The sequence below is a fragment of the Mirounga leonina genome, unplaced genomic scaffold, assembly GCF_011800145.1.
Source record: "Mirounga leonina isolate KUSES-001 unplaced genomic scaffold, KU_Mleo_1.0 Mir_204, whole genome shotgun sequence".
Taxonomy (NCBI): Eukaryota; Metazoa; Chordata; class Mammalia; order Carnivora; family Phocidae; genus Mirounga; species Mirounga leonina.
This window is the reverse complement of record NW_023270513.1, coordinates 1836393-1853936: the sequence shown is the minus strand read 5'-3', so window position 1 is coordinate 1853936 and position 17544 is coordinate 1836393. Positions and strand designations below refer to the sequence as shown.

General features: G+C 36.8%; 1 protein-coding gene and 1 pseudogene across 5 annotated transcripts in view; both read right to left on the bottom strand.

Moving 5' to 3' along the window:
• The window catches only part of EDA (ectodysplasin A), a 416826-nt gene that overhangs the window by 86632 nt on the left and 312650 nt on the right, over positions 1–17544 (bottom strand). The window lies entirely within an intron of this gene.
• On the bottom strand, positions 5526–7105 carry LOC118026000 (annotated as a pseudogene).

Here is a 17544-nt window from a genome sequence, read left to right as displayed (position 1 = left end):
CTCTCCCCCACCAAAGGTAAACTATCCTGAATCCAGTGGTCATCATTTTTTCAACTTCCTATTCATATAATTGTATCACATTTATATGTATTCCTAAAAAGCTTTTTTTTTTTTTAAAAAAAAACCTCTTAGTTGTTTATAACTATAAATGGTTATTATGCTATATTTAATATTTTGGGAATTACTTTTTTCAGCATTCAAATAGGTTTTTCATTATGATAGGTCCAAGGTGATTTGTTTCTTAAATGCATTTAATACATACATATTGTTTTTATTTTATTTTTCTGGTTTTATTAAGATATAATTGACATATAACGTTAGTTTATGGTGTACAAGATTATGATTTGATATATGTATATATTGTGACATGATTACAATAATTTTAGTTAATATCCATCACTACACATAGTTACAAATATTTTTTCTTATGATAAGAACTTTTAAGATCTATTCTCTTAGCAACTTTCAAATATACAATGCAGAATTGTTAATTATAGTTGCCAAGCTGTACATTGTATCCCCAGGACTTATTAATCTTATAACAGGGTATTTGTACCTCTAGACCATCTTCACCCATTTCCCCAATCTCTCACCCTCTGCCTCTGGCAACCAATATATTCTGTTTCTACCTGAGCTGAAGGTAGGCACTTAACCGACTGAGCCCCTCAGATGCCCCTTATTTATTTTAGAGAGAGAGAGAGTGGGAGTGGGCGTAGGGGCAGAGGGAAAGAGAGGGAGAGAAGCAGACTCCCCACTGAGCATGGAGCCTGCCGTGGAGCTTGATCTCAAGACCCTGAGTTCATGACCTGAGCCGAAATCAAGAGTGGGATGTTTAACCGACTGAGCCACCCAGGTGCCCCAAGTCTCTGTGATTTCAAATTTGAAATCAGGTATATGTGGCTTTAAATTCTATGTTTTTTCTTTACCTCAAGCTGTCTGAGAGAGAAATTAAGGGTTAGAAAGATTGCTTATTAATATCAACTGAATTTTTCTTTCTTGTAGGTATATTTTATCCATGCACTGGGAGCTTTACTGTACTAAATTTGGGCCTTATTTCTGATAGCTTCTGAATTTTTGCATACTATGCTAGGGGATGGGAATAAGATTAGATTCAAAATTCTGAACTGAAACTTGAAAACAACCTCTGAGTTAATATATTTGTATCACAAATATACCCTTCTCCTTTAAATAGGTTATAGTGTAAACCTATGTTTATAAAGAGCTTTGGAGATGACTTGTAAAGATAATGCACTATACAAACCAATGACTTTGTGACTCATGCAAGAAGTTTGTTTTTTTTTTCTTTTGAACAAAACGGAGATTTAAATGTGTGACCTGAAATATAAAATTTCATTTTTGAAAGCATGCAAATCATACTTTAAAATTTGATCATTTCAATATAGTTTATTTTTTTAAAGAGATGAAATATATCTGAAATTTGAGGAGAGAATCAAATTGCTGTATTTACAATAACTGAACATCCTCTCAGGAGATACTGTGAAGCTATCATGAGAAACACATTCTTTTTCCATTTCCTTTTTAAGAAATCATATTTCTAAACAGATTAGGATCAAAATATAGTGATTTACCAAGTCAATCTTCTTCCCTCTCTTCTGGCACAATGTAAGATAATGATGCACTGAATTTCATCTATAAAGATGACACTACTAACTTTCTGGCAGCAGGCCAGGCCCATGAGTTTTTTTGCTATAGGGAGAAGAGATCTGCACAAAGCCACCTTCTATCTAGTTCACCATTTGCTAAATAGCATACATTGGTTAGAACCCTGGCCTGGAGTATATAGAACCTAAGTTAGGCTAGACTCTAAAGAACTGACCTAAAGTACCACAGTACTAGATTCACTAAAGGGGCTGTATACTGGAAGCAGTACTAAAATGCAGCCAAGACTCAAGTCTATAGCAAAACATCCTTGGCACTTAATTATTTCAAAAATAGCTCTCTCTACATTTCTGAACATGTTAATGGCATAGGATCTATGTCTTCTAAGTCAGCTTAGAGTCCTAAACAAGAAAGTAGGATCAATCATTGATTCTAAATTATATTGAGGTTCTAAACGTATTTTGCTACCTTGCACCAGAGATTCATAGAGTATCAGGGAAATTAAAACTGCTACCAAAGTTAAAAACCATTACACATGGCTTATATGTCTTGTATTTAGTAAAAAGCAAGAGTTGTGTTGGCCTTGCTAATATTTCTTTCTCAAGTGTACGGAGGGTAGAAGAAAGATACAGTGAGGTGGGGAAGATGCCAAGATAATTTGGGATTAAAATGCCATTTATCATATGCCTAAGTGGGCATTTGAAACCTTCTCAAGCAGTTCTGGGCTCTTGTCACATTTTCTCTGCCCAACAGTTGCAGCTTCCCTCAGTACTTCTCCAAACTCCTATGTTACATACCAGTTTTTTTTTTTTTGTTTGTTTGTTTTTTTTAAGCCATAAGGAGAGCCAACAAACCTAGGGGATTTGGTTAGCCTTTGCACTTACTGTTACCTTTGTCAGAAATGCACTTTCTACTTGTCTTCATCAAAGTCTTATTCATCCTCCAAAATCCAGTTCAAATGTCACCTTATCCATTCATGTATTCACACCTAGTATGTGCCAGCCATTATGCACTTCTTGGAGATGTATTTAATGTATTTGATTGGCCATTCTGCAGCTCCCTCCCTCCTCTATGCTTCCACTGCAATCTTACACCTGCATATAATTACTTATCACCTCTGGGAATTATTTATAAGATTCTCTTTTTTAATGAAGATCATGGGCTTCCAGAACTAAGGAACTTTATCTTACTCATTTTTGTATCCCTGCATGTAATGTAGCACAGTGCCTTGCACATAGTAGATGGTTAATAAATCTCTATTACTCTGTTGTCTCCTTCCCTTTCATTTATATTTGCTATTTTCTACTTATTCATCTAACTTGACTCTCAATCTTTCTGTCCCTATTACTCTACTAAAACTGCTCTCACCAATGTTGTCAACAACATCCTTCCTACTGATTTCAGTAGATGAGTGAAACACACTCTTTCCATTGGTTTTGCTAAGTTGGATAATTTTAAGCTAGAGCTGCTAGTAGCTATTTTTGCCACTTTATAGGGAGAACCTGCCTGAAGAATGAGGCTAATACAAAGGAAAGCAGAGCTGAGAGAGTCCTGATGACATCATTTGATCTCCAAGGTTCAGCTATATCGTAAGCCAGCTTCATCAAGGACTTTACAGTTAAATGAGCCAATAAATCCCATGCCCTCTTCTTTAAAAAAAAATTTAATCCAGGTTAGGCCAGCTGTCTCTTGCAACTGAGAGAGTCCTAACCTAGCTAATGATCTCCATTTCTATATTTCCAGCCCAGATATTTTTCCTGAGCTTCAGGTGCATATCCCCAACTGCTTACAAGATTTCTCCTCTTGAATTTCCCACAGGTACCTGAAACTCAAAACCTATTTAAAACCACACATCTTCCTTTTCTGATCATTATCTCTGTGAATAGTATAGCACTTTGCCAGAAACCTGGGTGGCTTCCTTTACTCCTCTTTTTCTCCCTTCAATCAAATCACCAAGTCCTAACTTTTTTTCTACCCGCCAAGTAAATCTGTCTACTTCTGTTTCCATTGATGCTACTCTAATTATGCCACCATCATTTCTTATGTATATCATTACACCAGCCTCCCAACTGCCTTCTTTGTCTCCCTTATGCCCCTTCTAGTCCATTTTTCTCTCCATTTTCTCCACTTTTTCTTCACTATATTTTTAATAAATTATAGTAACATACTTATTGTAACAAATCAAACAGTACAGAACTATATAAAGAACCACTTAAGAGTTAACCCTTTCCCATCCAACCTCTTTCCACCTGATGTAATCAATAATTCAGAATTTGGTGCTTCTGCTTCCCACATCTGTTTCTATGTTTATATCCATATATCTATATTTATAAACATTTCTAGGGAGTTAAAATCTTTCTCTTTTAAAAATATTTTATTTATTTATTTATTTGAGAGAGAGAAAGAGAGTGAGCAAGCAGGGGGAGGGGCAAAGGGGGCGGGAGAGAGAATCCTGAGCAGACTTTGCCCAGAGTGCAGAGCACAGTGTGGGGCTTGACCTCAGGACCCTGAGATCATGACCTGAGCCAAAATCAAGAGTTGGATGCTTAACCGACTGCACCACCCAGGCGCCCCAAAATCTTTCTTTTTTTTATAAATATGGGATTATATTTTACACATTACTCAAACTTAATTTTTATTACCTAGCAAAGGAATATGGCTATTCTTTAAGTCCATATATGAAACTGCAACATATTCATTTTAATAGCTGCGTAGTATTCAATAGTATGGTTATGTTATAATTTATTCAACCATTTCCTTGTTTATAGATACTAGGGTTATCCCTCTTTTTGCCACTGAAACAGTCCTATAATAAATATCCTTGTATATATGACTTATGTGCCAGTGTTCTTATTTCTGTATGATAGATTCCCCAAACTGTAAATGCTGGATTATAAAGGTATCTGAATGTTTAATTTGACTAGAGAGTTATATTAATATCCAAAATGGGTGTAATAATTTATATTCTCAAATATGGTATACTACATTAACAGAATGAAGGATAAAAATCATATGATCATCTCAATAGATTCAGAAAAGCATTTGACAAAATTCAACATTCTTTCATGATAAAAACTCTTCACAGATTAGGTATAGAAGGAATGTATTTCAACATAAGAAAGGCTATATATGACAAGCCCACAGCTAACATCACACTTAACAGTAAAAAGCTGAAAGCTTTTCCTCTAAGATCAGGAAAAAGACAAGGATACCCATTCTTGCCACTTCTTTCAACATAGTACTTGAAATCCTTTAGCCAAAGCAATTAGGCAAGAAAATAAATAAAAGGCATCCAAAATGGAAAGGAAAAAGTAAAATTGTCTCTGCTGATGATATATTTTCTATATTTCATATAGAAAACTCTAGGCTCCACCAAAAAATTGTTAGAAATAATAAATGAATTCAGTAAAGATACAGGATACAAAGTGAACATACAAAAATCAGTTTTGTTTCTATACAATAACAATGAACTATTAAAAAAGAAATTAAGAAAAAGATCCCATTTACAATAGCATCAAAAAGAACAAAATAGTTAGGAATAAATTTAATCAAGGAAGTAAAAGATCACTACACTGTAAACTATAAAATGCTGATGACAGAAATTGAAAAAGATACACAAAAAAGTAGAAAGATACCCTGTGTTCTTGGACTGGAAAAATTGATATTGTTAAAATGTTCATATTACTCAAAGCCATCTATAGATTTCATGCTCTATCAAAATTCCAATGACATTTTTTTTTCACAGAAATAGAAAAAATGATCCTAAAATTCATATGGATCCACAAAAAGATCCCAGATAGTCCAAGCAACCTTAAGCAAAAAGAACAAAGCTGAAGACATTACATTACCTGTTTTCTAAATATATTACAAAGATATGGTAATCAAAACAGTATGGTACTGGCATAAAAACAGTCATATAGATGAATGGAACAGAATAGAGAGCCCAGAAATAAATCTATGCATTTACAGGCTACCAATCTTCAACAAGGATGCCAAGAGCACACCATGGGGAGAGGATAGTCTTTTCAATAAATGGTGCTGGGAAAACTGGACATCCATATGCACAAAAATGAAACTGGAGGAAATTGGACACTTATCTCACAACATATACAAAAATCAACTCAAAATGGATTAGAGTTAAACACAGACCTGAAATTGTAAAACTACTAGAAGAAAACATAGGGAAAATTTTTTTTTTGACCTCTGACTTTTTATTGGCCTCCTGCTCCCGAAAGAGTACAGGCTGCTTCAAAGCCTCAAAATTGATGTCATTGGTCTCAGACACCCCTTTGCCCTCCATAATCCTGTAGGTTGTGGTCTTTTGGATGGTTTGCATGGAGTTGTTGCTGTCTAGGGTGTCACCAAGATTGAAGCCCTCTCTCTGTCTTCCAGCAGGTAACAGTAGGTGGTGATTTCAGCCTCCAACTTGGCCTTGATCTCCAAGGACTGAGCCATATGTGTCAGTTCCATGAACATCATCTCAGCTACTCCTATCTCATCGGTCTGTGAGGTTATCACTACGGTGCTTTCCTCAATCTGTTGAAGCCAGCCTGGTACTTGTCCAGCTCCTTTTAGTTCTTCTCAGCCAGCTTGTCATACTGAGCCTGGATGTCCACCATGATCTTGCTGAGGTTCTGAGACTGGGGGCATCCAACTCCATGGTCAACCTAGAGTTGGCAATCTCGGTCTGCAGACCCTTTACTTCTTCCTCATGGTTTTTTTTTCATGAAGAACAGCTCCTCCTTGAGAGTCAATTTCCATCTCCAGCTGCAACTGAGTGACATTGACGTCTTCAATGACCTTGCAGAGCCCATGGATGTCACTGTCCACAGACTGGTGCATGGCCAGCTCTGTTTCATACTTGACTCTGAAGTCATCAGTAGCAAGAGAGGCATTGTCAATTTTCAGAACAATGCAGACACAGTCCACAGAACTTGCAAAGATCTGAGCCCTCAACTCCTTGATGGTCCTAAAGTAATGCCCCCGGTCTCTGACCTGTGGTCCCTTCTTTTCCAGGTGTTTTCAGATTTTGATCTCCAGTCTCTGATTATCAGCCTCCAGGCTCCTTACCCTCTGCAGGTAGGAGGATGGATGGTCATTCAGGTCTTTCATGGTTTTCTTCTCACCCTCGATATCCCCTATGCCCACCAGACCCCCAGTCATCCCTGTGGTCAGGCACCCAGACCTCCAGCCACCCTGGAAGCTGGTGGAGCAGGACAGAGAGATCCAGGAGCCTGAGCCCCTAGCTCCTGCATAAGTGTTAGCCACACTGCTGATAGGCCAGACCTGATGGCTGGGCGAATGCATAGAGCCCAGGGACCAATAGTTGGAGGAGAAGGTGGAGTGAGTAGTGAAGCTCATCTGTTCAGGGAGGAAGTCAAGAGGCCAGGGCTCAGGCTCAGGCTGCCAGGAAAAAGCTTCTTGACATTGGTCAGGGCAATAATTTTTTGGATATGATCTCAAAAGTACAGGTGGCAAAAGCAAAAAAAAGACAAGCAGAATTGCATCAAACTAAAAAGCTTCTGCACAGCAAAGGAAATAATCAACAGACTGAAGAGACAACCTAAGAAATGGGGGAAATATACATCTGTTTAGGGGTTAGTATCCAAAATATGTAAGGAATTCAAACAACTCAATAGCAAATAATAATAATAAATAGCATAAATAATAATAACCTGATTTAAAAATGGGCAAAGGACCTGAATAGACAGTTTTCCAAAGAAGACATAAAATTGGCCAACAGATATATAAGAAGATGCTCAACATCACTCATCATCAGGGAAATGCAAATCAAAACCAAAATGAGATGTTACCTCACACCTGTTAGGATGACTATCATCAAAAAGATAAGAGACAACACGTGTTGGTTAGGATGTAGAGAAAAGGGAACCCTTGTGCACTGTTGGTAGGAATGTAAAGCAGTACAGCCATTATGGAAAAGAGGTTCCTCAAAAATTGAAAGTAGAAATACCACATGATTCAGCAACCTCACTTCTGGGTGTATATACAAAGAAAATGAAATCAGTATCTTGAAGAGATATCTGCATTCTTATGTTTGTTGTAGCATTAGTCATAACAGCCAAAATATGGAAACAACCTAAGTGTCAAATGAATGGAAAAAGAAAATTTGATCACACACACGTGATGAAATATTATTCAGATTTAAAAAAAGAGGGAAATCCTGCCATTTACAACAACACAGATAAACCTGGAAGACATTACCCTAAATGAGATAAGCCAGATACAGGAAGACAAATACTGCATGATATTGCTTATATGTAGAATATAAAAAAATTAAACTCATAGAAGCAGAGCAGAATGGTGGTTGCTAGGAGCTGGGTGTTAGGGGAAATGAGGAAGTATTGGTCAAAGGGTACAAAGTTTCAGTCATGCAAGATGAATAAGTTCTAGAGATCTAATGCATAGCATGGTGACTATGGTTACTATTACTGTGTTGTATGCTTGAAATTTGCTGAGAGTAAGTCTTAAGTGTTCTCACCACGAAAAAGAGGGAACTAGGTGAGGTGATGGAAATGTTAATTAGCTTGATTTTGGTAATCATTTCACAGTGTATATCAAAATATCACATTGTATACCTTAAATATACACAACTTTTGTCAGTTATACCTCAGTAAAGCTGGAAAAAATCCAATTTATATTCTTTCCACAAATATATGGGTTTTCCCACCTCCTAATTAACTTGGGATGTTATTATATTATAAAACTATTGTTAATATATCTGGGTGATGGGTAGAAAAATGACATATCATGCATATTTTATTTTAAAAATGAAATTTTCTTTTTTTTCTTTTTTTTTCTTTTTTAAAGATTTTATTTATTTATTTTGAGAGACAGAGAATGAGAGAGAACACATGAGAGGGGATAGGGTCAGAGGGCAAAGCAGACTCCCTGCCGAGCAGGGAGCCCCATGCGGGACTCGATCCAGGGACTCCAGGATCATGACCTGAGCCGAAGGCAGTCGCTTAACCAACTGAGCCACCCAGGTGCCCTAAAAATGAAATTTTCTTATTTTAAATTAGTAGTACATATATTTTAAAACTTCAAAAGATCCAGAAATATGAAAATTAAGTTAACTCTCCCCCTACCACAACCTTAAACAGTTTTCTTCCCCCAAGCAACCAGTTACCATTATAGATTTATCATAATTTAATCATTTCCTAAATAATGGACATTTATGTTATTTCCAATATTCTGCTATTTCACATAGTACAGCAAAGAATATCACTGTTGATAAATGATTTCCTATATATGAGAATGTCTAGAAGTAAAAGTGGAATTGCTGGATCAGAGTATATGCATTTAGCATTTGAAAATATTTTCTTTTTTTTTTTTTAAATATTTTTTATTTATTTATTTGACAGAGAAAGACACAGCGAGAGAGGGAACACAAATGGGGAGTGGGAGAGGGAGAAGCAGACTCCCTGCCGAGCAGGGAGCCCGATGCGGGACTCAATCCCGGGACTCCAGGATCATGACCTGAGCCGAAGGCAGTCGCTTAACCAACTGTGCCACCCAGGCGCCCTGAAAATATTTTCTATAAAATCTATTCTTGACATTGATCCTGTGCTTCCCCATTGCCTTTAGGATAATTTCTATGCTCTATAAAATGGATTCCAAGTCCCTATATGATTTGTCCCCTGCTAGTCAGCTCACTTATCACTTCCCCTTTAGGATTCTATATTAACCATACAAACTTGTTTCGGTTGCTCAAATAAATCAAGCTCCTCTTACTTTAAGCCTTCTAACATGTATGTTCTCTCTGCCTGGTTTACCCTTCCCTCAAATCTTCACATGGCTAACTCTTTAGCGTCTGTCAGGTTGCAGCTCAGGAGACTATTAGGAGACCTTCCCGAACCTCCCAGGTGTAGATCAGGTGCTGCTGTGTCCCATAGCACCCTGTGCTTACCTAATTATATCACTATACTGTGTTGAGACTATCCACCTGTGAGATTGATGAGGGTTGGGTCTTATCTTGTTCAACTCTGTGTCCCTAGTGGTGCAAACAGAGATCAATAAACATTTATTCAACAACTAGTTGGTACTTAATAAACATTTATTTGAATGAATGAATGGAAAAAAAAGGAAGCCCTAGTAGCTCTTCACGTGTGAGACAAAAGAGGACCTACAGGTTTAGGAATAGAATCTAGAGTAAGACAGGGTTGCATAAGTAATCCACTATAGATCCAATAGGAGCCATCTGCCTGCATATCTACATCTTCCTGTGGCATTTTGAGGACCATACAAAAGGGAGCTGATAGTTTACCACTTGGCCAACAGGTTAAACTTCTCATAGCCTTCACTTCTTAAAACCATATGCATGTTCTTAATCCTTACCGAGCCTCTTTATGGATGTTAATGAAAAGGCTCATTTGACCATCCAAACTGAAATCCTGAGTATTTAATCATCCAGACATCATCTAATTGGCTAAGACTACCCTAGCTATTATATTATAGAAATCAGGAACAGTTAGGAGAAAATTATAAGAGAATTAGAATGAAATAATTAGATCATCTATTCTAGTAGTTCAACATCTTTTTCTTACCCTTATATATCGGAGGGATATGATATAATCTCATCAGTAAGAGTACTATCTCACTATAAATTTCTTAATGGGGCAGAGTGCTCAGAATTTCCAGGGGTGTGTATACCTTGAAAAAACCGCCTTATATGATTTTCAGTATCTTACACCAAAGTTGAGAGTCACTGATTCTAGTTTAACCTTTAGAAAAAACTAAGATCAGAGAAGTAAAGATTTACCCAAGATCCCAATGCTAGTGTAACTACTAATGGCAGAGCTGGGACTATAATCTGGGCCTCCTGGCTTAGAGCTCATCATTTTTCATAATATTTAGAAACAAATAACTAGAAGGAATTTAAGATGGTGAGACAGACGAGAAATACCTTCAGAGAACCTCAGGTCAAGTGGGCTTCTGACCTCTTTCAGGCAAGTAAGAGATTCCTCAAAGATATCTTACCTTTATAGCGCACTTTCTAATGGGAGGAAGGCATGTTCGCATTTTACCTTACATGATGCTGTATTGCTTATGTTTGTTATAATGAGTATGTATTATTTTTATAATTAAAAAATTACACAAATATTTTTAAGCAGCCTAATTTTAACTAACTTTTACACCCAGTTCACTTTAGGACTTAGGTACTGAGGACAGGAATTTGGTAGCTTTACCAACTGCAGAGCCTGGTACAATGTCTTACAAGTAGTTGGTATTCTAAAAATGTTTGTTAATCAAGCATCAGTGGTGAAAGCTTGTTGAAATCACCTACTGCAGAGCTAGTTCAATCAATGAAAATACAGCTTTAAAGGGCATTTTGGAGTATGAGCAAACTTAGACATTTTAGCTTACCTAATGTCTTATTTGATATAAAGACATTTTCCAGAGGGTTCTGCTGTGGGCACTTATGCTGTTGGCTTCCATGACCAGTAGACAACCTTGGGGGCTCTACATCTGAATACAACAATCCTTTTCAAGTCTACACACATGGTAAACCCTCAAAAGCTTTAATTTAGTCTTATGAACAAACCCCTGTAAGCTCTCAAAATGATTTTAGTCTTTCTCATTTGATAATAGCACAGTGATGGCTCACTGAAAAGCAATCAATGTAAGAGCAATACTAGAATGAGGGCACTTATTAATTCTAGCTAACATGTGTATAGGTAGAAAGTCTGTTTCTTTGAGGCCATAGCCTTTCATGTTCATCTGTATCAACTTAATGGTAGCTATGCCCTATTTCATTATTATTTTTAAGAAACAAAGGACAAAGGGTATATTTAAATCTTGTTTCTCCACTTTACTCTTTTATAATAGCGAAAAAGAATACTTTTTTGATCTGTCCAAAAGTAAAGAAAACTACAAAGAGATACTGACAAAAAAGGGACACATATATACAGACAGACAGTAAATGAGTGACACAGAACTATACAGATGTGATCATTTGTTGTTATGAGGTAGGCCATAGTTTGAGGCTTGGAGTCTTCTTCCTATGGACTTGGATACTATCAGTGACCACAAAAAGGACAATCTGGTTGAAAGAGAGTATCTTTGCAAAAATTATAATGGGTTATCTATAAATTAATGAATATGAGTACCTAAAATGCCTGGGAGACCATGCTATTATATTTGTTTTCCAGAGAGAATACAGTCATAGCAGTTAATAATTTCTGAAACATTTTTGCATACATTAACACTTTTGATCATTACAACAGCATGAGGTAAACAAGGCTAATTTCCCCCCATTTTAAAGCTAAGGAAACTGAAGCTCAGAGGGATGTCATTCCTCCAAGGTCACATGGCTGCTATGGTGGCAGAGACATCAGGATTGGGATCCAGAAATTGCAATTCAGTCTAGTACCCCATCTATTACACCATGCTGCACTTTAATTTTTATTCTTTTACAAGGACAGAAATATGGGATGAGGGCAGGTTTGGAGAGATATTAATATTCTGATTGATTCCTGAAAATGATCCATATACAGGAAGAGAACAGATGATTTTCAAATAATATTTTTGAAATATAGAAAACATCTCCATGGGAATTGTGAATTCATATTATCTGATTCTAAGACCTCATGACAGTCTGAATGTACCCTACATTTCATTCCAATTAAAAAAATAAAGGTCTACGGATTTCTGGAGAACCCTGCAAAAGATGACGAAGCAAGTCACCTAGAGCTATTGTTACTATTATCACTTCAGAAACACATCACAAGGATGGGTCTCAGCAGGAAATCCTGGCACAGATTTCTGGAACTGCTGTGACTCCAACACCTACAATGAAGGGATCATGCTTTCCTCACAAAACAACACAGCTAAAAGATCTCATAAAATTAGCAAAAATTAGCTGAAAACCTGTATCAAATGCGTCTGGCCAACTCAAAACAGGAGTAGTAAATTTAAGGTAGAGATGTAGTAAAGAAAAAGACCTCACTCATTTTCTGAGACTTGAAGATATATAGCACCAAGATTTACACACTGGAGGAGAACAACACAGGGTTAGTGACTGGAGGAGACTCCTGCTTCCTATTCAGTGCCTCCATTTATAGAATAATCCAAATGGAGAAACTGAGATGCATCTGAGAATTTCTTGAATGGTGGGTCAGAAAGATTGGATATGTCCTGGATATGGTCACTGACATTTTTTTTAAAAAAGATTTTATTTATTTATTTATTAGAGAACGAGCGAGAGAGAAACAGCATGAGAGGGGGGAGGGTCAGAGGGAGAAGCAGGCTCCCCGCCGAGCCGGGAGCCCGATGCGGGACTCGATCCCAGGACTCTGGGATCATGACCTGAGCCGAAGGCAGTCGCTCAACTGACTGAGCCACCCAGGCGCCCCTGGTCACTGACATTTTTAAAGGCAAGTTATACTATACCTATGTTATGCCTCTAATCAACTAGTTTAGTAGTCCAGTGAAAAGAAGGAAAAAGATTTCTGTAGCTTGATTTATTCTTGGTGAACTTATGCAGGCTCCTGAGGATCACTATATCCCTTTCTTTTCTTAAAATGTAAATGAACTATTTGTCAAATTTTTTTCTCCTACAGGGATTACTGAAGATCATCAAACTTAATTTCTATAGTTTCCAAATAGAAAATCTAGACTCCTTCTCTTCCCCATTTGTTTTTCAAGTCATTCATTTAACGAACGTTTGAGTGTCTTCTATGTACTGGTGCTGTGTAAGGTAAACTCCAGGACCCGCTTCATTTTTACCTATTGCCTATAAATCTATATGCTTCCTCATTAAAGTGTAAGCTTTTCAGAGGGTCTTATTTATCTTTATACTTTTTCTGGTAGTGCCTAGAGGCTTGTTAAATAATAATAACATAAAGTTTTGGAATTTAACTCAAGTTAAAGGATAGTAACAGATCAAAAAATTTATAAAGGAACCAGAATGAATTTTCCTACTCTTTTTAAACTTAATCCCTATTTTTGACCTTTGAAAAATGTTTTCTTCTTGAAATCTGTCATGTTATTAAATGTTCAAAGTAAATGACTTTTTTTGAAACTTGTGATGCAAACTTGAGCTGGATAGCTAATTTTTTTTAAAATTTCATTTTATTATGCTAGTCACCATACAATACATCATTAGTTTTTGATGTGGTGGCCAACGATTCATTGTTTTTGTATAACACCCAGTGCTCCCCACAGTATGTGCCCTCCTTAATACCCATCACCGGGCTAACCCATCCACCCAACCCTCTCCCCTCTAAAACCCTCAGTTTGTTTCTCAGAGTCTATAGTCGCTCATGGTTCATCTCTCCCTCTGATTTCCCCCCCTTCATTTTTCCCTTCCTTCTCCTAATGTCCTCATGTTCCACAAATAAGTGAAACCATATGATAATTGACTTTGTCTGCTTGACTTATTTCACTTAGCATAATCTCCTCCAGTCCCATCCATGTTGATGTAAAAGTTGGGTATTCATCCTTTCTGATGGCTGAGTAATATTCCATTGTATATATGGACCACATCTTTTTTATCCACTCATCTGTTGAAGGGCATCTCGGCTCTTTCCACAGTTTGGCTATTGTGGATGTTGCTGCTATGAACATTGGGGTTCATATGACCCTTCTTTTCACTACATCTGTGTCTTGGTGATAAATACCCAGTAGTGCAATTGCTGGGTCATAGGGTAGCTCTATTTTTAATTTTTTGAGGCACCTCCACACTGTTTTCCAAAGTGGCTGTACCAACTTGCATTCCCACCAACAGTGTAAGAGGGTTCCCCTTTCTCCACAACCTCTCCAACATTTGTTGTTTCTTGCCTTGTCAATTTTTGCCATTCTAACTGGTGTAAGGTGGTATCTCAATGTGGTTTTAATTTGAATTTCCCTGATGGCTAATGATGATGAACATTTTTTCATGTGTCTGTTAGCCATTTGTATGTCTTCTTTGGAGAAGTGTCTGTTCATGTCTTCTGCCCATTTTTTGACTCGATTATTTGTTTTTTTGGGTGTTGAGCTTGAGAAGTTCTTTATAGATCTTGGATACCAGCCCTTTATCTGTAGTGTCATTTGAAAAATATCTCCTCCCATTCTGTGGGTTGCCTCTTTGTTTTGTTGACTGTTTCCTTTGCTGTGCAGAAGCTTTTTATCTTGATGAAGCCCCAAAAGTTCATTTTTCCTTTTGTTTCACTAGCTTTTGGAGATGTATCTTGAAAGAAGTTGCTGTGACTGATGTCAAAGAGGTTACTGCCTATGTTCTCCTCTAGGATTTTGATGGATTCCTGTCTCACATTGAAGTCTTTCATCCATTTTGAGTTTATCTTTGTGTATGGTGTTAGAGAATGGTCAATTCTTCTGCATGTTGCTGTCCAATTTTCCCAGCACCATTTATTGAGGAGACTTTTTTTCCATTGCATATTTTTTCCTGCTTTGTTGAAGATTATTTGACCATAGAGTTGAGGGTCCATATCTGGGCTCTCTAATCTGTTTCATTGATCTATATGTCTGTTTTTGTGCCAGTACCATGCTGTCTTGGTGATCACTGCTTTGCAGTATAGCTTGAAATCGGGCAACATGAAGCCCCCAGCTTTGTTTTTCTTTTTCAACATTTCCTTGGCGATTCGGGGTCTTTTCTGATTCCATACAAATTTTAGGATTGTTTGTTCCAGCACTAAATTTTTATTATATCAGTAACTTCTGGATTTAGAACCAACATCTGCTAGTTTTTTTTTTTTTTGCATTAACAAAACCTCTCTGATTTACTTACCCCATCCTACCTCTTCCTCTGTTCAGATGGTATATAGATTCACTTTTTCAAAGAGAAGTTATTTATTTTTATAAAACCATCAGCTTATTGTCTGAGACATGGTGATATACAGTGTATACTTATATATACAGCTGCCTCCTTAACATATATACTTGGTTGTATAATAGAAACCTCAAACATAGTATGCCTAACTGAAATTTTTTTAGTTTCAAGTTTTATTTAAATTTCAGTTAACATTCAGTGTAATATTAGTTTCAGGTGTAGAATTTAGAGATTCATCACTTACATAAAACACCCAGTGCCCATCACAAGTGCCCTCCTTAATACCCATCATGCATTTAACCCATCCTACTACCCACCTCCCCTCCAGCAATCCTCAGTTTGTTCTCTTAATTAAGAATCTCTTTTCTTGTTAGCTTCTCCCTCCCCCCACCATGTTCATCTGTTTTGTTTCTTAAATTCCACAGATGAGTGCAATCATGTGGTATTTGTAGTTCTCTGACTTATTTCGCTTAGTATAATACACTCAAGGTCTATCCATGTCATTGCAAATGGCAAGATTTCATTCTTTTTTTAGGACTAATATTCCATTCTGTGTGTACATATATATACACACACACCACAGCTTCTTTAACCATTCATCAGTTGATGGACATTTGGGCTCTTTCCATAATTTGGCTATTGTTGATAATGCTGCTATAAACATCAGGATGCATGTATCCCTTGGAATCATTATTTTTGTATTCTTTGGGTAAATACATAGTAGTGCAATTGTTGGATTGTAAGGTAGTTCTATTTTTAACTTTTTGAGGAACCTCTATACTGTTTTCCACAGTGGCTGATTCCCATCAACACTGTAAGAGGGTTCCCCTTTCTCTGTAACCTTGCCAACACCTGTTCTTTCCTGTGTTGTTAATTTTAGCCATTCTGACAGGTGTGAGTTTTGATTTGTATTTCCCTGATGATGAGTGATATTGAGCATCTTTTCATGCATTTGTTAGGTATCTGTATGTCTTCTTTGGAATCATGTCTATTCATGTCTTCTGCCCATTTCTTAACTGGATTATTTGTTTTCTGGATGTTAAGTTTGATAAGTTCTTTATAATTTTGGATACGAATCCTTTATCAAATATGTCATTTGCAAGTATAATCTCACATTCCGGAGGTTGTCTTTTAGTTTTATTGATTGTTTCCTTTGTTGTGCAGAAGTTTTCTATTTTGATGAAATCCCAATAGTTCATTTTTGATTTTGGTTCTCTTGCCTCCAGAGATGTGTCTAATAAGAAGTTGTTATGGTTGATATCAAAGAGGTTACTGCCTGTGTTCTCCGCCAGCATTTTGATGGTTTCCTGTCTTACATTTAGGTCTTTCATCCATTTTAATTTATTTTTGTATATGGTGTAAGAAAGTTGCCCAGTTTCATTCTGTGAGTTGCTGTCCAGTTTTCCCAACACAATTAGTTGAAGAGACTAGTTGGGCGTCCATTTTGGGGTTTTCTACTCTGTTCCATTGATGCACCTGTTTTTGTGCCAGTACCATCCTATTTTGACAACCACAGCTTTGTAATATAACTTGAAATCTGGAACTGTGATGCCTCCATCTTTGCTTTTCTTTTTAAGATTGCTTTGCTATTTGGGGTCTTTTGTGGTTCCATACAAATTTTAGGATTGTTTCTTCTAACTCTATGAAAAATGTTGGTGGTATTTTGATAGGGATTGTATCAAATGCGTGGATTGCTTTGGGTAGTATAGACATTTTAACAATATTTGTTCTTCCATTCCATGAACGTGGAATGTTTTTCCACTTCTTTGTGTCATCTTCAATTTCTTTCATCACTGTTTTATAGTTTTCAGAGTACAGATCTTTTACCACTTTGGTTAGGTTGATTCCTAGGTATCCTATGGTTTTAGGTGCAATTGTAAATGGGATCAAATCCTTGATTTCTCTTTCTGGTGCTTCACTATCGGTGTAGAGAAATGCAACAAATTTCTGTACATTGATTTTGTATCTTGCGACATCACTGAATTTGTGTAACAATCTACCAATTTTTAAAAAAATTTTATTACGTTATATTAATCACCATACATTACATCATTAGTTTTTGATATAGTGTTCCATGATTCATTGTTTGTGTATAACACCCAGTGCTCCATTCAGTATGTGCCCTCTTTAATACCCAT